This window comes from Pseudopodoces humilis, chromosome 17, assembly GCF_049639895.1.
Source record: "Pseudopodoces humilis isolate 2021_Gansu_Grassland_sample_001 chromosome 17, ASM4963989v1, whole genome shotgun sequence".
Lineage (NCBI taxonomy): Eukaryota > Metazoa > Chordata > Aves > Passeriformes > Paridae > Pseudopodoces > Pseudopodoces humilis.
Genome location: NC_142216.1, coordinates 12,309,703 through 12,333,142, shown reverse-complemented (window position 1 = coordinate 12,333,142; position 23,440 = coordinate 12,309,703).

Below are 23,440 nucleotides of genomic sequence, written 5' to 3'. Positions count from 1 at the left end.
ATGTTCCTATGGGCTGGAAAAACCAAAAGTTAACCAAAAGAAAAGTTAGGAAAACATCCTCAAATACGCAGATGTCAATCCTGGCTTGGGAAGCTATTGGTACATTGACCATGGTGCTGGGACAGTAACCTTGTGAGCTATCCATACAGAGCTTCACTGCTTTTCAAACTTTTGCCTCAGCAACAGGCACACAGAGTAAGACATAATTCTGTGCTACACTGGACTTCAGACAACCATTTTCGTAATCTTACACACTGTACCTGATCCCATACTCTTTCCTGGAATTTGGTGTCCTGGTCAAGGCTGTGTATAAGCAACTGATCTGTTTACAAGCCTCAGAAGAGTCTTTTCTGCAGACTCAGTGCCTAACTCACCGTGTCTACCATCTAGGAAAACTCTGGGATACAGAGAGAGCAGTGCCCTCCATTTCCACATTCAGCACCCAGTGAAGAAGGGACACCACTGGCTGGCAGATCAGATGCTCCACCAGCCTGATGTGGTGAGAATCAACCTTTCCTTATTATGTTGGGAGCCCTTCGGGTGCTGGATTTGAGACTACTGAGTATGAGTGACCTTGAGCTTCTCATTTTAAAGGCAGCTTAATATGCAGCAAAAAGAGAGGATGAACTCTGAGGTGGAAAGGGAAATTGAGAGAGCAGAGCCTGACATTCCAGTTGTGGCAATGAAAGAAAGGCAGATTTGTTTTCCTCTCTTTGCTCCCAGAAAAGGGAATTGATATCTCAATTTTCAGCAGTGCTAAGAAAAGAGCATTCAACAGAACTCTGGTGAAAACTGACCACAACTGATATTAAAGACTGCATCAGATTAAGTCACCTACAGTGTCAGAATGTTTAAAATAAATTCTGATTAACTCAGACAGCTTGAATATTTTTTTTAAGGATAACAAAATTTGTTCCACTGGGACACTCCCAAATTGTGGGTTTAGCTTATAAATTAGGCTATGGAACTGCTGTTCTTATTGCAAGCTCTTAAAAGGAACAACAAATCATGCTTGTTACTCCTCTGCCGTTCCCCATTATCACTCTGCTCTGTCAATATAAGCATTGATTATAATTGCAGTTTTGCCCAACTCAGATTGATTAGAAAGTAAAGCAACAAGAGTAGTATAATTATGTCAAAAAATGTCTACTGACATGAGACATAAAGCTGACTTGAAGTACTACTAACAAGTAGAAGAAACATGTTTTCCTTACACTTGCTATGAATCCTACAGAAATATAATTCTATTCTGCTTTTCTGTTGTTTTCACAGGAAAATATACCAGAAACTTGGCAAATTCGGCCAAGGGAAGGAACAATTTACAGACGTGATGTCTCTACCAGACCTTCCTTACCTCTTAAATCTGATAGAGTCAACCTGAGTAGTGTCTGTGTATTTGGTTAATTAAGAATCTGAACAGCAGGAACAGTTTCTAAACACATGACCTTGCAAAAGGTGATGTTTATCTCAGATCAGGATGGACTCTGCTGGGCCTGGAGAGAGTTCAGGCAGCAAGGTGGGTGTTGCTTTATTCCACCTCCTCTGCTGGAGATTGTCACAGCTTGAAGCTGAAAGTGGATAACAATTCCTCCTGTCCAAAGGACAGAGCAAGGCTGGCTGTGATCGCGGGAGACAGCAGGAGGTAGATGCACCTGCACAACAGGAAAGCTTCTCTTTGGTGGGGAGATGTTCAGTGAGAATTCTGTTCACTGTCACACTACAATTGACTTTGGTGGGTAGAAGAATTGGAATTAGAAAGTTCAAACTTACTCCATGAATTGCTTCATGAAACAGTCAAATATTAAAATTCAGATATAGAATATAAATATCAGGGTAAGCACAACTACACAAACTCAATATTTGCTTTTGCAACACTTATGGTTTCTGTAGGCAGAGAGCTGCAAAACCAAAACGGTCTAAAGACATAAAGATTTATTTGCTTCCTCTTTTTTACTCCCTCTCTTTCAAAGAACATGTTATCTTACATTATATTGCCCTATCTATCTCTACATCTTGTTATATAAAGGAGCTTAAAGCCATTAAAGATGGATTTTGTTAATGGCATTTGCTAGAACCTAAAGCATAATGGAAAATATTCAAAAGGTACTAATCTCAACAGTTTTAAAATCACGTGCTAAGACCTACGGTTTTGTTGTCACAGCTTAAATTTTAAAGAAACTCCTATTTTTACAGTATATCCATGTGTTCCTTAAGACAATATAAAAAAAAAAATACAGAAACCCCCTTTTTTTTTAGTTCTAAGATAGTCTTAAGTAAAATTTAATTAATATACATAAAAGCTAATCCTTTCTTCTCAAACAAAAACATATCTAGCTTTACAGCAAAGTAACCAGCGCTTTACACAAAGCTTGTTATTTTCTTTGCTTCCAAGGCATATTCAGGTACTCCTTTTAAGACCTGCCCATAGAAGTAAAACAATTCAATTAAAACAAAATCAATGATTTTGAACATTTCATAGACACAGAAAATTTGCCATGCTATTGTTAGACCTATTCAGAAGGTACAGTTTCTTATGCTATACATGGCTGTGCAGCCCCCCTCTGCCCAAGTCCTCCAGGTGATCTGTTTTCATGCTGATGCCTGAGATTAGATGGAGGAATTTCTGTTTTAATTCACACAGCTCCCACACTGTTAAAACTGTCACTAAAATGAAACTGCGTTTCTGGCAAAGATTCCTGATGTGCTGCTCTGTTAGTGCATATTCATCAACATTTCAAATATTTGCAAAACTCTCCCCTCCCTCAAGACCTTCTTTCCTCATTTCTAAGTCTCCCACTATGTGCAGCTCTGCCGCAGCCCCAGGCAGGGCTGAGCCAGACAGCTGTGACCCTTCTCACAGAAACTGCCACGGCACTGGCATCGCTCAGGGGCTCCAGAGATGGAGGACGTGGAGCCCCAGAAGCCACTGGGAAAGATTTAATCTGATTTTTAGACTATATTATCTGAACCCATTTAGATATAGTTCTATGCAACTATATTTACGTCCAGTTTTTGATAATGAAAGACCTTAAGTAGCATCTGGTAGATGCTGACGAATCCTGCTGGTTATTCAGTGTTAGGCAATGAATTCAGTACAGCCACTTGCTGCAAAGAAAGTCCTCTAGACACTTCATTAAATTCCTACTTTGCTTATTTTTCTGCTAAAGAAAATATGGGTTAACTAGAGATCACAAATAGTACATGGTATTATGGTGAGAAGTTAATGAGCACAGCAAACTCAGCACAGCACTGTCCTCTTAAAGTTACATGTTTTTTTTTATTCTAACACCAACTGTATTTTGTAGCAGAACCATCCAGGAAGCAAGCATATTCACTGGTCTGTAAATATTTTTCAAAACAAAATATTTAGGAAAATAGATCTTTTCCAAGTCCTCTATCCATAACAGCAATGCTGTCCCTCTGAAATAAAAGATACTATGTTTCCGAAATTTCTCCAAAAGTATACATAATGTTTCAGGGTAAAACCTTTACAACTCAATGTAGGTAAGACCAACACTATAGAAGAACATATACAGGCCATGCAGATAAATTTTCAGAAAACATAATTCATACTTAATACAGAACCAGACCAATGACTAGTTAAATGTGGTTGCTGGGGTTTCTGAACAGCTGTGTCTAATCAGAAAACAAAATACACTTTGCCTGCAGACGGAGTGGATAGTTTTCATTTGGGGAACAGTAAAGATCCTGACAAAGTTCACTGGTCAAGACTGTAAGAAATCACACATTTTACATGCTGTTTACTGGGTGTTGTTCTTGGGAAAATGCTTTTTACTGTCCCTTTCATCAACAAACCTTGCATCAGTGTCTTTGGAAATTACTAAATCTAAATGATTTCAAATGTATAATGACTATTGTAATGTTACTGAACACCACAGACACATCTGAGGAGGCCATGGGTAGTACAGAAGTTCAATATCCATCTCATTTCACTTTAATAAGTGAGACTGTATCTTTATAGGACTGGCATTTAATCTCAATATTAAAAGAAATGTTATACGATCTTGCAACTTTGTACAATACATCTTGAATATTTTGTTGTTTCTTTTTTTTCCTAACTGTGTATTTAATGGGGGGAAGCCTATTATTCATACCTCTGCTTTTAATCAAAGCTGAGAATTCTGTAGAGAAGTAGAAAATTGAAATCGGCTCTTGCAACCTAGAGCTGAACAATTATGACTTGATTTACAAGGAGCCACTTAACTACATATTTAAATGCAGCTCTGCTGCAAAATCTGGGGACTTTGCAGATAATCAAAATGCTACAGATTTAGCACTTTTAATTTTTGCTCCATCTCCTGCCAGCTTGAACTCTGATTATAATTACCATTTCATCTTCCCCTGAATGACATTGTTTTATCAGAGGAAGACGCTGTATCTGGAGTCTGAGCGTGATGATTAGCATGGAACCAGATTTCAATGGGAAACAATGCTTGCCTTGAAATGAATCAGGATGGGGAGTAATAATGTGAAGCTGGATATAATCTCAAGTCCTTGAGATATAATGCATAATCCCCATAGCTCTGCAGTGCATGTGAGGTAACTATGCACAGACACAGGATGGGAAAAACCTTCCCCTGCACAGGGCAGTTCCTGAAGAACCAAAAGGAAACTAAGCCTAACAAGTGTCTAACTCCACTGGCACTCACCTACATTTTGCATCGGGAAAAATTTGCTACTTCTTTGGATTGAGCTGGCCTAACTGCTAATTAAAAAAGCATGCAGGACACTCAATTTTTTGCAATATCTTGAAACTCTTCTTCCCACGTTTTGTTTCCAGAAACTGTGTTAGAGAAAAGTACTTCAGCAGTGAAGTACCCCTGATGCATCCCAGCTGCTGGGGGACAAAAAAGGGATAGGTGCTACAGCTGCTTCTGGCTCCTGTTTCTCTGTTCACTTGTTACAGATCTAAGTAAATGAGCAGTACTCTCTGCATAATTGAAAAAAAATAAAATTAAATTTTTGATAAACCACAAATACAAGTAGTCTTAAACTCTAAAATAAAAGTAATAGGGCTGAAAATAAGAAATACAAACAGCGTTCTCATGTAAGCAGATGTGCCGTGAATAAATCCAACTGTTAGAAAATCATGCAGTCAGATATATCTATCACATAAATGGACTGTTTTGGAAAGTTCTTTTCTTTGTGAGAATTATCTTTTTAGTGAAGAAAAAATTTCCTGATAAAATGTCAAGAGGAGTAATAAATGGACACAGATGAGTGTAAGTACCTTTTGTAGCAGTTGCAATAAATTCTGATTGACGATAGAGTGTGAAAACAAATGGTGTGGCCCTGCTGCTCATGCCAGAGACAAGATGTGGCAAAAGAAGTAAACCTAAAATTCACAGCTGTTTCCTTAAAATTTACTTCAGTACTGCTCTACTCTAGGTTCCATATTTTGAAAACCCTCTCACCCAGCTACATTTATGCTGAATAATTCTCTAAATACTCTTTCTCTGGCCAAGGAAACTGCATATAAACTTTGGGTCATGGCTTTCAAGATATGCCATAAAATACCTCAGAAAGGGTAAATTTAAATGCACACAAACTTTTGTGAAGTGTCACTTACAAACATTTTATTTCTATGTGTATTTTTTTTTAAGGAAAAAGTCCTTCTTATTTAAGAATATTCCACCTGGAAAAAATAATAAATGCTCTGAAAAATCTTTAAGTCAAACTGAACTTCTGCTCACCTAAATCAGAATGATAGAGTAAAACTCTTCAGAAAAAGGCATAAAGGAATTTAGTGAAAATAACTAAAAAATGGCATATATTTTATACAAGGCTAAGTAAATTTTATACAAGACTGAGTAATAGGCATCACTTTGGAAAAGCCCTAATGAGTGGAAAGGAAAATCTCATGGAGAGCAAAATAATGAGAGCTTTGTGAATAGTGAGTGATTACTCACAGCTTCCCAATGCAAAAGAATGATGTGGTGCCCCATGAACTTTTCAGGAAACAACTTTTTTAAAAAGAAGATAGGTTTTTGGGTTTGTCTTTTTTACAGAACCCATAGTTAAGTGGAAATACAGAATTACAGGATGTTGTGAAGTAAAAATTATAGAAATGTTCAAAATCTAGACAAATCTGGGGAGGTATGTCTATCAAGGAGCATAATATCCCAAACTTGAATTGAATCCGTGTCTCAGTGAGTTCCAGAAGCAACTGGTAAAACAGGCAAGGAGACAGTGCTGGAATTGCTCTGCCACTTCCCCCATCATCAACAGCAGCAGCAGCACGGTGGGCTACAATAATTCTTGTGTGCCTGGTGTTTTCTTACATTGGCTTTTCATTAACTTCACATCTTTTAACAATAGGCAATAATAAATTTGTTTCTGTTTAACTTGCCAGGAGGTGTGTGAATTAACAGCACTGCCCCAAAACAGCCAGAATAATAATACTGTAGATGTGTGTGGAGGTGCCTCCATGCAGAAGAAAACACAAGATGAACAGCACCCTGAAAACTAGATGTTAATTAATATCTGACATTGCAAACTGATGTATAAACTTCAGGCCTATTTCTCCCCTTGTGTGAGAAAAAAAATCAGAAAAAAATCCAGAAAATAAAAAAATCCTCAAGGTTAAAGACCCCTAGAAAAAGAGCAAATCCTCAAAATCTAGGATTGCTGTTGCAGATTTGCCTCCTTTGATATCCAACAGGGTTAGCCTGCAACACCGGAATAAATGGTTTAGAAAGATAGGTTTAAGTCCAAAATGTCAGATGTCAACTGGAATGTACTTTGTAAATATCTTGTACAAGATTTATGCAAATATGCAGACCATTAAGGAAATTATTTTTTTAAACAACAACAACAACAACAATAATAATAATAATAATAATAATAGTGCTCTTAAAAGCAGTTATAAGGCTGAGACTGCACTGTACTCATTATACCAAATTACCCAGAACTATGAGACAAACTGTAACCTAAGTCATGTAAAGAGAGGATTGCCTGTATTCTTGCTAAAAGTCTAACCAAAAGGTGTTCATGAGGTTTCTCAGTTTGCTTCCAAAGTCCCAGGGTTTGAATAATGCATAACTGCATCTCCTTGCTAAAAAGGAGGAAAAGCCTTTAGGTCCTATGTGGCAGGGGTCTGAGAGGGATGGATTTCTTTTAAAAAGCAGCAGTTGAGCAAATCCAAATAACTCTCAACTTACTCTACTTTCCTCTGTCTCCAAGAAAAAGTGCATTTGTTGTTTGGTCTGTTAAAGCATAAGCCCACTGAAGACTTTAGAAAAGACAGCTAGCTCCTGTGAACTGCAGTTTATTTTCCTTCCCAGAAAATCTCAGAGCAGGCCATTCAGCATGAACCCTTCCCTAAAGCTGAGCTTCACCCACCATGAAAAATATGACTGGTTCAGTCAGCCTGGTTGCTAGGCTAGCATGCAGCAAGGGGATAAATTAGCAACAAAATAGTCAGAGTTTCAAGCTTTTGTGCCCCTCTAAAATATCAATAAGTAGTGTTCTGGAGTTGTTGAAAAATGATGCGCTTGAAACAACGCCCTGAGGAAGCCACTGCCCCATACATTGTGTAAGTCATACTGAGCTCTCTTTGGCTCATCCTGACAGTGTCAAACACAAGTTTATAAAGCATCAGAACAATTTTGCCCTCATGAAATATAATATTAAAAAACTGACCAAACAAACAAACCATCAACCAAAGAGAGACAGATTTTTATTTGTCAAGGAAACCTAAGAGTATCTCTGTAACTTCAGAACCAATTTGACAATATAAATCTGAGTATCTAGCTAGGGATGAAGCTTACTAAACTGAATTTTCTCCTTTTGTGAGGAAGAGGGATGCTTTCAGTTGCTTTGGCACCTGATTAATTATGGGCCACGAGCTCAGATTCACTGAGGGTGAGCTGCCAGCCTGATGATTTCAGGATACTTCTACAGTATGTGACTGCCTCAAAATCCCATGGATTTAGTTTGAAGACCTGTTGCCATCCTCTAACCAGGACAGAACTTCCTCACCAATCCTGCTGCATTTGTTGAGCTTTCAAACTAAATTTGGGTTGAGTGCATATCTGTTACATATCTCCAAATGAAACCTTCAGAGATCCTGCAAAGGGAAATTGTGGAGCAGATACTGAGCTGAAGGGGAATAAAGGCCACAACCAGCAAATAAAAGCTGCCCCTACAAAACAACTGCCCCATGTTCAGTCTCCTCCTTCCTGTGAGGAGACAGGGCCTTTCTTGCCCAGTTTTGAGTGAGAACAAGGAAAATACATGGACAGTACTTGTCTTGGAAGGAATCTTACACTGAAAGAATACTGTCTATTTCCAGTATTTCAGCAGAATTTTGCTCCTGCAGTTGAACACAACTTTATAACTTTGAGGATAACAAAAACATCCTGAATTCTTTTAAGAGACATTACCCACAGGGTAAGAGGTTTGCATTTCATCTTTTATTACACGGGTATAAACAAACAAATTTTTTAATGAACACCGAAGTTTTCATCATAAAGAAAATCAGCACAGATATTCTGCATTAATATTTTCTCTCTGTAGCTTTGAGATGGGACTGATGGTACCCAGAATACAGTAAAAGATTCTACTTTCTTGGTGAGCTCTGAAGGTTGAACAAATTAACTTGATTGTTAACTTGATGTTGGTTACATTTCCACAGATAATTCATCACTGCAAGATTCTGGGTCTATTGACACATTGATATTAATTAAAAATATGATGATAAACAATCTGAGAGCTTGAAGTCAGATGATGAGAGCCCCAGGTATTTCTAAAGAATCACCGTTCCACTTCTGTCAGAAAAATGATCCATGAATTCCTTGTTTCTGCAAATGTAACCTTCTTTGTGACAGTAATTATACTGAAATAATTTAAACATTTACATATAGAACACGAAGGAGTCCTTAAGTGCATGTAGGAATCAGCCTGCAAGCAATCCTGAGCCTCTGCATTATATGAGGTTAGTTTTCCCCTGAAGATCGTGTTTCATAATTATCATGTAGACTTAGAGATGAAAACTACGTGAAAGAAATTTCTACTGTTTTAAAAGTGTTAACAGGAAAATTGATTTTTCTTCTAGAATGGGGCCACAGCAAACAATTTCCTGGATACTGGTCCCATCCTTGCTATCCCAGGACTTCACTGTTACAAAAAGGAAGAAGCATGAAATCATAATCATGACATTGGATACTAAAGAGTCCATACTTTAAGTGAAAATATCTGTAAAGAGCCTGGCAGAATGCAGAGCTGTTTTTTCTGTTTAACTGCTAATTTTCTCATTCCTCCCAGTCTTCTGACATTTCTTTTCCCCTGAATTTCACCTCTCCTTGACAGATCAAGACTCTTCTCTAAAGGATAACTCTGGTTTTACATCTGTAGCATTTCAATACTGAAGACAGAGATAAATCAACAAATATTATAAATGAAAATATGCTTGTGGTGGTAAATCCTGAAAGAAGAGCACTGATGGCTTGTATACTAGAATGGATTGGAAAGCAAAGAAATCAGCCATAAATCACCCAAGAGACAATAGCCTCCCTTTGACATTAGCTCTCTGTTTTTTGTAGTTGCCTGGTCTTTTTAGGTAAGCTTTAGAACTCTTTACCTCAACTAAAATGTCAACATTGTGTTTATGTCACTATAAAGTTCCTTGAGAAATCTGAAATCAGCAGCCAATCAGGAAAAAAATGATTGCAGCATCCAGAGCAGGTAATTGGCATATTTACAACACAGTTGTTGAGAAAGAAGCCCAGAGTTCCTATGCAAATCCTTGCTCTTTGAATGACTAATGGTGATGGGCAGCCAATCACCAGGTAGGGATCTGCATGCTTTGAGTTATTTAGGTAATAATTGTGAATATCAAAAGCAGGCAACACAGATAAGATGTAATGAGAGTGTTGCACAAAGGGAAGGGACAATCAGGCATCAGCAACCATATACCTTTAAGATATACCTTTAAGCTCTTTGGCAATTTTTAACATGACACAATACAGCAGGAATTCTGTGCCACTCATCTCCAGAACTCTGCAGTTATGTGTTGCCCTCATGAACTGACACGTGTTTCCAGAGCTCTGGGTCCTCACAGCTCTGGGGTTATCATTAAAGGACAAACCTTGAAAAGCAGAAACATATACAGCGTTTCTGAGCCTTTGGTCCTATCTGATCTGAACACACGTGGCTGGCTGGCTGCCCATTGTATCCTGACAGCAAATGAAGGCACAGTTAATGTCAAATGTATCACTAGCTCACCATTATTTCCTAACTGAATGTGGTGCTACTCTACAGTGAAGATATGCAACTGGTTTATGTACTGATCTATATCAACACTGCCACATGGCCAGCTCACATCAGCCTGGAAAATGGTTCAGAATGAATGTAACACATCAAAACAGCCATAAAATCCTTACTAAAATTACAAACATTTTGAGAAGCCTTTGCAATCTGTCTCAGGTCGGAATCAGTTACTCTCACTAAGATCATGGCACTGAAGGCATGACAGACATCATGAGTCCTTTGTATAAACTCAATTAAACCATCCATGTATTCATGAATGAAAAGAAATAAATGGGCCTATTTAGCTGCAGAGAGTTCCTACATGATGTGCAATTGCAGAGATTAGAAATTGCCTTTTTAGGTTCTTTTTTCCTTTTTTTGGGGGGAGGGGGTGGCGCACATGTTTCAATTTAATATATCTGAACACAGATTCCAGATTGCATAATCCTGTTACTGGAGCTACAGAGACTCCTTTGTAGCCATTGTTCAATTGTTTTGGGGTCACTGGATATAGTAGCAGCATTTTCACTTTATTTACTAAACTTTCATGCCTCAAACCAAAAATTACTAAATTAACATATTTGCAGAACATTTCAAAACTACTTTTAAAGTACTGTAGTATTCCAATACTTCATATGTGTCGCACTCCAGAAAGACCTTTAAAATTATGCAAAACTGGTGAAAAAAAATGTAAATCACACTACAGGCTTGGGACCAGAAGTGTTTTGAAAATGAATTATCATAAGCAATTTTTATTTGGTTTTGTTTTTATTGGAATAAGTGCAGTTATTTTTAAATAGTTTCTAAAATATATTTAGATCGTTTCTAAAATTATTTTTTGTTATTCCAGATGCACTTGAGCATAAAGCCATAGTTTTACATTGTCAGAATTTAGACTATATCTTTTGGTCTGGATTCTTTTCTTCTCTGTTCACAGTCTACAAGAGAGTTCTATTCTGTGTAATAAAAAATTACTGATAGTCTTTCATCGTCAAAATGAAACACGATGCTTTTATTACCTGATTTTCCAGAAAAAAACGTTCATATGATTTTATTAAATGACTCCATATCCTTTTTTGAGACTTTAGTAACAATTTCAAGCAACAAACTTTGTTGCTTGTTACTACGTTGAGAGCTTAATTCAGTTTTAAACCCATTTTAAATCTGTTCTTTTGGTTTTTTTTTCTGTATTCTCAATCCTTTTTTACTGCTGAGTGCAGCATTAAAAAGTATGATATGGTGAGAAATCTCCTCCACAAGAAAAAAAGCATAGAGCAAGCAACATTTAGCCTCCATTTTTGTTAAATTTTTCTTTGATGAATCAAGATTTCAGATTATAAATGTCGGGGACTCACCCATATTTCTTCAGAACATAGTACATTTTATCCCATGTCTGACTTTCATAAATCCTTATTAAAGTTAACATATATACAAGAAAAGGAGCCAAATGACATGAAAACAGTCTGCCTTTCTCTTTTTCTTTTTTATATAGAATTATTTATGGTACAACATAACATGAAATCTTGTTCTTCATCATACATCTTGGGTATAAAAAATTCTTAGAAGAGCAAATATCAAGTTATTTAGGACTCTGTAGCATTATAAAAATACATGACTGCAAAGACCAAGTATATAAACCACACACAGATATTTCTCAGCAGTGTTGTATAAACCCATTTTTTAAAAAAAAACTACAATACTTAAAAAAAAAAAAAAATTAGTCACACAAAATACATCTCTGCTGATGACCAAGGCTATTTTGGGGGTTAATGTAACCTTAACTTCTATGCCTATTTATTTTAACCAAGATCCTCAGAGTAATAAAATTAAGCCAGTGGTTGAAGGGGAGCTTAGGACTTTGGGAGGGGCCATCTCTTACAGATTCCCAAAGGAATCTGTATTAATATTTCCATAATGTCAGTAGCCTAATGGGGTTATAGGCAGCCTAATCACCCCACATACTACAGACACCACATCTCAGAGTCTGCCATTAATGAAATAATAAAAATAATAAAAACATTTCATTAAACAGAGCCAGTTTAATGGACTAAGTGATTTGGTTGATTAAACCTGTGCAATATCCCTTGATCGAACATTAATGTATTTATTCCATATAATGTATGCTGAAGATGTCAGCGGTGAATCTGATACAAACATCTCCTGGTGCTCATTAGCCTGCTATGGTGTGATGATGCTGCTACCATGTGGTGAGACTTAAGATTTGGCTCTTCTTAAATTCTGTTCTGAGTAACACTTTGGAATCTCCACTTGCCTGGCATGGGCACAGGGTCAGAGTGCATTTTTAATTTTGCAGCAGTGTGCAATATTAACTTTCTGCATGTATATCTAGGCAGACAGATATATTTTCATGGAAGTTCATTTGCATTGAAATGTATCTCATTTATTGACTTAGCCATGTTTTACAGGAAATAAAATGGGACCAATTTAGAATGGTGGCTGCTGCTTTAAGATCCTCTTTCCCTGTTGCCTAGCAGATGGATGGCTATAATGCCATCACTTGATACCATGCCGAATTGTGACTGTGTCATTTTGTTAGAGCCTGCTGGTTTCATGTAGAAATTTGCTGTAGGATTAGGGCTTTTGCCAATCCAGGCACAAGAAAAAGGCTATTTAATGTGTTTTAAGCTGCCATATGGTGTGGATAAAAGAAGTAGTTTCATGGTAGTCATGAAATCTGATGCATATGAGTAAGTCCGTGTGCCTTGCCATATTCCCTGTCACATAGTGCACCTGCTGCAATCAGGTATTACACATAGAAAATGGGATTGTCATAGCTCTTGATCCTGGATGTACCTCAGTGTCAGAAAACAGTAAATCCTTCTGATGTTTTCAATGCACATGCAAAGCCAACCACATGAACTGGAATAGAAGTGAGGAAATACCCCCTTTATGGCACAGATGATTCAAATTATACTCCAACACAATATTCATTTACAATGTACAATATTCACTCAGAATTTCATGGTATTTTACTAACAAACCTAAATCTCATCATTCTGTCTCAAACTAGATGAACAGACATACTACAGAAAGAACTGATAATAGTACTCTCTCAAAATAAAACTCACGAGTCCCAGTCTGGGTCTTCCACTGTTTTCCGATGATAAATCTTATCCTGCTTCTTCATCCATTTCTGCCAGCATTGTGAGTCCAGCAATATCCACTAATATAATTCTTATCTTCTTTTCCTTCACTTCCTTTTTCTCCACTTAATCCCTGAAAAAGTCTAGAAGAGAGCAAATGAAGGCAAGGATGTCTTCAATCTAACACTACAGCTTTCTCCTCCATTGAATAATGGGAGAAATTCTGGCTCCACTGTAGCTTCACTATTTGAGTCACTATTTTTCTTGAGGCACAGTCTCAGAGATGTTCAGCAGTGAACAGATTTCCTTTAGAGTATATGAGAATGTCACCATCATGCAGAAATACAATTATACTAAGGCTATAAGCACTAAAAATTCCACTTCTAACATCATTATTCTAATCAGTGGGCAGTTTTTCAGACATACTATGGCAAACTAACCGGGTCACTCTCATTTTCAGACTTTCAGCTGCCACACTGGCATCCAGAAATACCAAGTTCCCCATACAGCAGGTACTCTGCTGCTCAGCCTTGTGGGAACAGGGCCACTCAAGGAGACACAACCTGAAGCTATATGAGGAGTTTCAAGGAACATAATCAATGGTCTGTAGTAAAGTAGCATTAGGTGATAACTGAGGAAAAATGTTAAGGGTAATATATACATAAACACAGTAATATAATAGCTCTCATCATAAATCTAATTCAGAGCTTCCTAATTCTGCTAGCAATATTCATCAGGGTATCAGACAGATTGAGGAAAACACTAGTTCTTCAACTACCAGCTTGTCTTCAAGAGATACTTGAAGCCTTACAGTCACTTGATAAAAAGGAAGAAGCTCAGGATGTCTGCAGACATGGACTCTATGTTATGTTATACATAAAAACTTCTGGCAGGAGTGTTGTCATACAATTTACATAGAAATACCATGAAAATCAACCCTTCAGATTTGTTTAAGGCATCTTTCAAGGATTTAAAGCATAGGGCCATAGGAAGGTCACAAGAAAGATGGAGACAGAAGATCTTAATGCTTATTGCATAACAGAGTGTAGTACTTCAGCCCAGTTCTGCAGCATCAAGTTTGGAACCTCACAGGTTCCAAACCAGCTTGTCCTGTCCAACACCCCAGTTTTATCACAAAACTGGTCTCCTGTCCTACGTACAGCTAGAACATCTCATCTGCAATGCTTACTGAAACTTGTTCTCATGCTACCATGCACTAATCAGCAATGTCACGCCACACTTTATGGATGACATCCATTTACTAAAAGCCAAAAGGCTTCCAGGAGAGTTAAGATCCTCACACTGCTCGGAGAACCACATTGACAGTGTCACAGCTCTGCCTGGCACAGTGTCACAGCTCTGCCATGGCACAGTGTCACAGCTCTGCCATGGCACAGTGTCACAGCTCTGCCTGGCACAGTGTCACAGCTCTGCCATGGCACAGTGTCACAGCTCTGCCATGGCACAGTGTCACAGCTCTGCCATGCACAGTGTCACAGCTCTGCCTGGCACAGTGTCACAGCTCTGCCATGGCACAGTGTCACAGCTCTGCCATGGCACAGTGTCACAGCTTTGCCATGGCACAGTGTCACAGCTCTGCCTGGCACAGTGTCACAGCTCTGCCATGGCACAGTGTCACAGCTCTGCCATGCACAGTGTCACAGCTCTGCCATGGCACAGTGTCACAGCTCTGCCATGCACAGTGTCACAGCTCTGCCCTGCAGTACAAGAATCCTGACCTCGCAAAACTGGAGCTCCACAGTCCCTAACATTAAGTATGTGCTGAATCTAAGGACAGTAAGGGACATTGTGGATCTCAAGAAGGACCAGTTAAGAAGCCAAAGAGAAAGCTGAAAGAGACAAATAATGACAAACTAGCAATAAATGGTTATGCACGTTTAAGACACTCCTGTAGGTGTTCACCTGGTTCTACACTGCTCAAAATCTCTTGGTTGTTTTTACAACTCACCAGTTAGAAGGGTCCACTGTATAAAACAAATGATATGGCCACCTCCTAAGGTACATCAGCTGGAATTTCCTCATCTACAACTTTCTTATACCCAGTGTATTGGATTTAGTTTAGAAAACAACTTTTCTGGAAATTGCTTTGTGTGCACTGCATGTTTTGTTAGCAGTATTTCCCCAGTGCTGGCAGATCACTCAGTGGTAGCAGATGTGCATGTTTTAGAAAATCACTACCATAAGGAATAGCATAATTATATTTACTGCTGTTTGTTACTGCACCAGATATCGACTCATAGGGATACTGGGACAATTGAGACTCACTAAGAACTCCTCTTCTTCCTTGGCATAATATACATAATTATGTTTTCTTTCCTCTAATTGCAGCTAAAGATTACCTGCTCACTAATAAACTTTTCTTGCAGTACAGCCAAAATTAGGGCCTACTGAAGGCAACTCTAGATGCATCTTAAGTATCTGAAGACTTCAGTTTATAGCCTCTTAATTTTCCACCTGCCTTATACTTTTGCTTTTGCATTGGTTTCTAAAAAGGTGACATTGTTGTAAGAGAACATTCATTTCTGACAGACTATCCTGCTAAATACTGTGATATTCATGCATTACTTATCTTCTGACCCAAAGCACTACACTAAGTTTTGCAAGTATTTAAAATGTATTATTGAATATCTGACAAAAAACCTCTTGCCTTATTTTTATATTCAGAACCAAAGGGAATTTAAAAAGCAAGAAATACTGTTCAGAGAATGATAAAATTTCAAAAAGATTTTATTGAAAACATATTGCCTGAAAAACTCTGGAAGCTCTTTATTTGATAAGTGGTTTTATCCCTTTTTGTTTCATTTATGATTTGAAAATACAGATGCTGATTTCCTTTCTCATTTAAATTTCAATTATTGCTCCATTAGTCCTAGATACATAGTGAATTTGTAGCTTTTTGAAATCTTATTAGAATTTCCACACATACATGGGTCCAAAGCCACTTTTAGATTAAATGAGAAGAAAGAGAAGAAAAAATATTGTAGGAAATTGAAATTACTTCAGCTGTCAAAGTGGCAGTGCCATCTATTAAAACAGCTTTTTAGAAATGTGTAGTATGTCTTTAAAAAAAACCAAAAAACCCATAGATGACAGTACAGAAATTTATTCCCTTAAGAATATCCTTGAAGCTTTGTCCACTCTGATTACAACACACTGTCCTCGTTGATAAATCTTATGACATGGCTCAAGGTCACACCTGAGAATGAATCAACTGATGTCTGGAAAACAAGTTTGATCTTTGCAAACACAAGAGTTGGAATTCATGTTTTCTGGGGTAACAACTGTAAAATAGAGACTGGTGAGGAATGAAATACTGTACTGCAAGACTGACATTCATACTGAGCATTAGGTAATTAAGCCCTGTGTGCGTGTCTAAATGAAATGCAGAACTTACTGACCCACTGCTTTTCCTTTATCTAGAGGGCAATTCTTGGGTTCCATTAGTCAATTACTTAAACAATACAGTGATTGCTACAACTCCTTCAAACCATCCTTTTGTGTATTAGTGCTCACAGGAGGTTAATAATTTAACATTAGAATGTCCAAGAACAAAATGCCAGTCATTAACAAATTAGAGTACAAAATACAGGTAATGGATCTTGACTTCATAATAATTTGATCAGATAAAATCAAGGCCAGCCACATTAAGTATATATAACATAACAGTCAGCTTTCTGATGTTCAAAATTCCAAAACAGAGTTTTATTTTAACAATAAAAACATTGTATACCACACTTTTGAGTTGCTGGTGTCTAAATATCAAGGTAACTCCGAATTTCTAATGTTAATTTTTTCCTCACAAAAGATAAAGAAAAGATGAAGTCCTAATCTGCTCATTTAAGGCTGGGACAAGATATATTCTAAGCATCCACAGGAAGCTCATGCCAAACAGTAAAACTCTGATTACCTATGTCCTAGACATGTCTTCTTCACTAAACCCTTCTTCTTTGTATACCAGCCCTTACATTCCCATGACAAAACTCAAAAAATACTGCCTCAGGTGCAGTGATCTTATCCTTCCACTTTCATAGAAAGAAGCCAAACAGTAATCAGAATAACCTCATTGCTCAAGAAAATCCAGCCCATCAAGTTATAGACTCTCCCTTGCTAACTCTGCCACAGTTTCTTAATTCAAACACAAAAAAGCTAAAGGTGTTTGGGGGAAAGGGAAAGCTTTCTTAGACCTAAGCAGCACTGGCCACCTATCACCACAGCAAAGAAAATGAAGCTTCGTGGTCTGTGCTGCCTGAAAACTACAGAGATGTTCTTGCAGCAGGTCTGTCAAGACTTGCTGCAGAAATACAGTGGGAGTACAGCAGTCAGCTCCCCTCTGCTCCCAGATCTTTGAGAACAAAGCAGAGGAAAACGATGGGTGGACTTCACTACAACTGCAGAAAAGCCATGGCACATCTCAAGTTCATTGGCATTGATACTGCAAAGGACTTGTCACTGGCCACAGTAAAACCATGACCACAATCTCCTAATGGGAGGGATGATGCCATGACAAACACTTAAAATCTTTCCATTCACTCCTACAAATGTGCTGTGCTGAGCAGGACCCTCTGAATATCGCTGCTCCTTCAGACAACTGTGGTTGGAAGATAGGAAAGCACAAAAGCTTTTATTTCCTCTCCTTTGTGTTTTTCTATTCCAGCTGTGCTACACACTCTGACATTCACCAAACTTTGTAGTTGTAAAAGTATCAGCTCATGAGTTTATGTAACTGATGATTTTTTTTTTCTAGGCATAAATGGTTTCAAAAGTCTGTAATGATTATCAGAGAAGAAATCAAAGGAGAAAAGATGGAGGCAAAATGTGATGAACAAAATAGCTATAAAAGAAAAAGTTTTACTCATGTTATTACCCTTCCCTAGGACTTTGCATTACTATACATTTTTATCTTTGTGACATTCAATTTTCTTTGACTAGCAGCAATATCAGCAGCACAACTGAAGGTGATTCTCTCAAGAATTCATGTTCTTTCCAGATAAACAAAACTTGGACAAGAAATGTACAAGAAAATGAAAAAGCTCAATTGACTTAAATGCTTTTATTCTTTCAGTTATCCAGAGGTTTCCCATTCAATAACTGTCTTGCCATTCTTACTCATTTATCTACATTTTTCTATTAATATTTCATATTTAGAACATAAATGTTTTACCACTCTAAAAAATCACGTGGCTTTTAGATAAAATGCTAAAATACATGCCACAATGGGAAGCAAACAAAATGTACCAAAAATATCTAATCCCACTCTTTTTCTGTCCTAAAACTCTGGTCCAGACTTCCAAAAACTAAAGAGCCTTATGCAAAACTGGACTAATATTGATAATGTTTTACTATTTTACAGTTCTTATATCAAAGCAAAATGAAACTCAGGAGGGTTATTTTATATCCCCAAGACTTGTCTTTTAACTTGGTAGTTAACCTCTTGTTTAGATTCTCTCACTGGTACTGTAGCAATATCTCAAAATTAGTGCCAAGAGACTAATTCTGCATTGTGCAGTCTAGAGCAGGGATTTATATAAACCTGAATGAATCTCAGCCAAGTGCTGCTGAATGGCTTTAAACTTTAACAAGGGGCTTTGGGTAAGGCACATAAATCCCCTGGAAGCATTCTTCCTGCATCAGAGAATCCTGCATTAAGCCACACATCTCCTCCTTTCTTCCCAGTTATAAAATCCATGAAACAAAGCAGAAACCTGACTGTTCAGCTGATAGAAGGCCAGATGTGTAAGAGTTTGCATGGCTGAGTTCTGAGAAGTCAGAAATGAGTGACAAGTCAGCTGGCTACTGAACAGCTGTTGGACTCCTACAGACTGCAGATACCTGACCACTGCAGTGCTGGCTGCTAAAAATCATATTCTACTGGTGAACAATGGAAAAAATTAATAAAGTCTAAAAAATATACTTGATATTGTGTTTCTACTATATAGCTATAGTATATATATATATATATATATAATATATATATATTATAATAAAGTATGATTTCTACATACTTTATCTGGAAAATACTGTTAAAGTACTACAACTCAGTATTAATTTTTAACTGTTTTTTCTTTAATAATCAGTAGCCTTTTTTATATTTTTGTGACAAGCTATATTTATTAAGTATTCATGACCTTCATTTTATGCCTTTAAAGTAATTAACCAAGTAAAACATCTACTTTTAGAAGAAGTGTTTTTACTGAAACAGATAAAGGTGCTCAGGTATTTACAGAATTCTGGTATTGACTGCCAAACTCTAAATGAAAGTTTTAGGAAAAGAAATCTCACTTAAAATTTGAGCAGAGGAAGTTCTATTTTTTTCTGGAAGTAGACAAAGTTAGCAAAGTTAGGGAAAGTAAGAGATTATCTAGGTGAATAGAATTAAGGTTTCAGACATTAAAGATTTTTATATGACTACACAAAAAATTATATGAAATGCATCTTTTCAATATTGATGCAACAATTTCATTAAATGTCAGCACATAGAGAACTCTGGAAAATTGAAAAATTAATCTCATATTCCAAAATCATCCAGCTAAAAGCACAGCTTTACCATCTCCAATTTCTTTCTTGGCAATAAGGACAAGTGAAAGTGGCTAAAATTTTACAAAATAGAGGATGAACAACACATTTCATCAGTTCACCAAACACAACACAAAACTGCAAAAGAGACCCTGGGAAGAAATTGTTCCAATTATTGATTTTCTTGAAAGAAAAAAGCCGGAGCTGAAAATGAGATCATTTTTTTTTCTCAAAAGAACAAATTTGCAAAAGAAGAATAGAGCTTTGGCTGGCCTCACCCATGCTAATGTCAGCAACAACTAAATGTCTACTGCAAACACCCAGCTGGAGTCAGCATCCATGCTTACATGTACAGGAATATTGTCCCTCTCTTCCTGCCCTGAAAGTGCTCGTGCATGACTGAGTCTGCAGGAGATTCACTCCTGCCTCAGCAATCCCACAGAATGCAAAGAACCCTGCACTTCTTTCTAAGTGAACATTTTACTAATGGCAATGTGTCAGGGCCACTTCTGCCTCTTCTTACTGAATGTAAGAATCTTGGTCATTATTTGAAGGAATGAATGGAGCTCTTGATTGAGAAGGAAGAAATTCTGTGGTGTTCAGGCATCTGAGAGGGACCACTGCTAAAGGATCTGCATAATATTTTTCTTTTCACACAGTAGAGAAGTCCAGTGTGACTGGGCACACCTGGATAAAGGTCACTGAGGGTGTTTGGGAAGCTACAAAATGGTGAGAAAACTGATTCTCTGGTAATGGCTGTTTTTATTGTCAACTCAGCTGCATCCCAATATATTCTTCTTGCCTTCCACCTTTAGCCTGCTATAAATTCTCTGCTCATGTATTTTGTAATCAAGTGTCTCCATTTTCTGTACTGCCTGAATACTTAAACTATTGCAGAGAAAGCCCAGCTTGAACATTACATTTCTAAACATACTGAAATAAGTCAAACTCGGACCTGAAAGAAACAGCTATACTTAGAGAAAATGGAGTATCTCACCTAAAAATTAAGCAGCGCCTCTTGAGCATGAGCAAATCATAACTTTCAAATATCTGGAGCTTGAATAAAGTTCTACAGATTTCTAAGCAGAATATAAAATGTATTTCTCTCTTCTCATGAAATGTCAAGTCCTTGCTCTAAAATATAAGGGTACTTTTAAATTTTCAAAGGAAATCTTTACCCCTGAAAAGCACTGATTTTCCCTTGTTTCATTCCAAGGCCTTTTTTTCAAGGAAAGTAGGTCTCATACAATAATGGAGCAGACCACAATTATTGAAAATTCCATCCCTGAACAGCAGACTCCAGTAAAATTACAGGTAATTGAAAAGCCAGCACAAGGAAAGAACCCTCAACAGTCTTTAAATGGAAGAAACTTCAATGTCCCTCATGTGTAAAAGAAAGCATAAAATTAGTATTTAAATAAAACTGTAAGTCTAAATTAAGACAGAAAAAATACTGGGCAGTTCATTAAATAAATTGGTCAGGTTGACCTTTATCAAAATTTTTACATCTTTATATCACATTCTAATTCAGAATAATTTTTAATATTGGTATTTTCTTGAAAACATACATTTAAGGTGATCAGACCTTCTGCTGAGATAAAATCACATCTGTAATTCAGAGCAGCCCAGAACATTCCACCTCCTGTGTCCTTGTCCAGAAAAAGAAAAGGTGGGAGGGCAGTAACACTTCCATAGCCTTCCTTATGATAAATCGAGAATCAATCATGCTTGCAACCAATCAATGCAACACTTTTATAAAAGCTTCAAATAAAAATCAAATTTCTCACTTCTACTATGAAATAGCCAGACTTAAATAGGACTTTCTTTTAGAGGACTGCATAATTTTTAACAGGCTTCAAAGATGGAAGGAAGTCATTTAACCTTCTCCCATCAGTGGTGCCAGAGGGCAGGGGGAGCTGCAGCTGCAGCTGCAGCCTGACTCTGAAATCCTCCTCGTTCCAGTGACAGTGAAGGCAGCTGCAGACCACACAAAGCCATAGAAACAATAAAGTGATGTTAGAAAAAACAGTTTCACACCACCAGAACCTGAGACAGTGCTTGCTTATAAACTGATACAACAAAAAGAGTGAAAATATGCAAGAATCCCTATTTTCCTATAGATTCATCACTTAAGTGCATCTGCAACAGCCCTGACATCTTATTCACAGGATGTTCAAAAAGCACGAGGATGTGGCTCTTGGGACAAGGTTTAGTGGTGAACACAGCTGGACTTGATCTTAGAAGCCTTTTCCAATCTCAATTTGATTTTATTATTTGATGATAGCCAAAATGTACATGGACAGTCAAAATGTATAAAATACAGCAAGATTGACATCTATAAAAACAAATACAAATAGAAATATCTGTGGCACTTAAAACATAGTATTTTAAGTTATTTTCATTAAAATACAGGCATCCAAACAAAAATCATGGGGTGAGGAAAGTATTCTTCTAATCTTTCTATTTATCAGCAACCAGTAACTTTTTAAGGGATTAGGATTTTTGCTCCTACTGGAGCCCAGCAAGCTTAGGTAGCAAGGTAAAAAGAACTCCTCTTGTTTTTCAGATGTTCTTCAAATTAACAACTAAGGATGTTAGTGCTTTTGAACACAAGTATTCATATGCACTATCTGCATGTTCTTTTTTCCAAAATATAATTTCCATCTGTGGGAATTCTTGCCAGGTACAGCATGTGGTAATACTACAGCACACACACAGAAATACCTACTAGCAATAAAAAGAATCCCTGCAATTTCTTCTTTTATAAACCACCTGTAAGTTATGTTATCATATTACAAACCCCATATTTTATAGAAGCATTAATTCATGGACCCCTCAAAACACAACCACACTCCTATAAAGACACAACAGTTTGGTAATTGGAATGTTTTTGTTATAAACAAGCAGAGAAATACACAGTCAAAGTATTTTTTTTGCATTACTACTTGTATGTTGCAAAATAATAAATGTGTTTGGAAGCAGTAGTCTGTTAGTGAAGTATATAATTTTTCATAAGTCCCTAAACTATGATTGGCAGGTAAGTGCTCTTCAGGCTTCAGATGCCAGGATAGATTCCAAACTTCTGGTAAAACATGGTGGTACTTCACCCCCTGACACAGTAGGGTTGACAAAATAATTTTTTATTTGGGTATTTGTAGCATTCTGAGTCAGTATCTCTGTGACAGCTGGGAGCCATCACATCCTTCTTTTCACTTTAGTTTGCTCTGGTGTCTTCCTACTGGCTTTCTCTTACCTTTTTTTAATATTGCCAATTTAATTTTTAAATTAAAATTTTTAATTTTTTTAAAAAATTTAATTTAATATTGCCAATTCTGTTTGTCCCAAGCCCCATCATGCTTTCCAAAGACCAGTTCCAATTTCTGATTTAGCTCATCTCTGGTAAAATGATTCTCTTCACTCAACATAATATTTAGTGAGTACCATGAACTCAGCTTTCTGAGGAATTCCATGTATTAATGCAAATTTAAAAAAAAAAAAAGTTGCTAAAATTTTGCTCAACTTCATGTGTTCCA